The sequence below is a fragment of the Sinocyclocheilus anshuiensis genome, unplaced genomic scaffold (assembly GCF_001515605.1).
Source record: "Sinocyclocheilus anshuiensis isolate Anshui unplaced genomic scaffold, SAMN03320099.WGS_v1.1 C31461867, whole genome shotgun sequence".
Classification (NCBI taxonomy): Eukaryota; Metazoa; Chordata; class Actinopteri; order Cypriniformes; family Cyprinidae; genus Sinocyclocheilus; species Sinocyclocheilus anshuiensis.
The window spans coordinates 1-375 of NW_015596474.1; the positions used below are offsets into that span (position 1 = coordinate 1).

General features: G+C 42.1%; 1 long non-coding RNA gene across 1 annotated transcript; it reads right to left on the bottom strand.

Annotated features, from left to right (window-relative positions):
• Nucleotides 1-152: 152 nt before the first annotated feature.
• Nucleotides 153-375, bottom strand: LOC107682063 (uncharacterized). Its single transcript, XR_001633345.1, has 2 exons — nucleotides 318-375; nucleotides 153-245 (listed from the first exon to the last, which is right to left on the bottom strand). It is a non-coding gene; the product is annotated as an uncharacterized LOC107682063 (long non-coding RNA).

The window sequence follows — 375 nt, forward strand, 5'->3', positions numbered from 1 at the left end:
ACCAAGTTCGCAGTATGTCTGTCTTTAAAAGGTTAAGTTAATATTTCCTTACCGAGAATAGGGAGCTTTTCCTTCTACAAAGAGAAGGACTACCAGTTTCCCCACACTTGCAGCACATTCAAATCAGTTAAACTAGACAAAACCAGAGACAATAGGTTTTTCCATTTATTGAAAACCAGCTGAAGTCTTCGGTCGCTCTTGAACCATTACAGGACCGAGTGAGGAATTGCCTTCCCACTGAACGCCTAGAAAAACCAAATACCCAAGTTAAATGGAGCACTTGAAGTGTCAAAAGCAATCTTAAAGCAGCTACCTACCCCCAAAAGGAGAAGCATTTCCTCCATCAGGACCACATGTTGAGTCACAGCAACCACA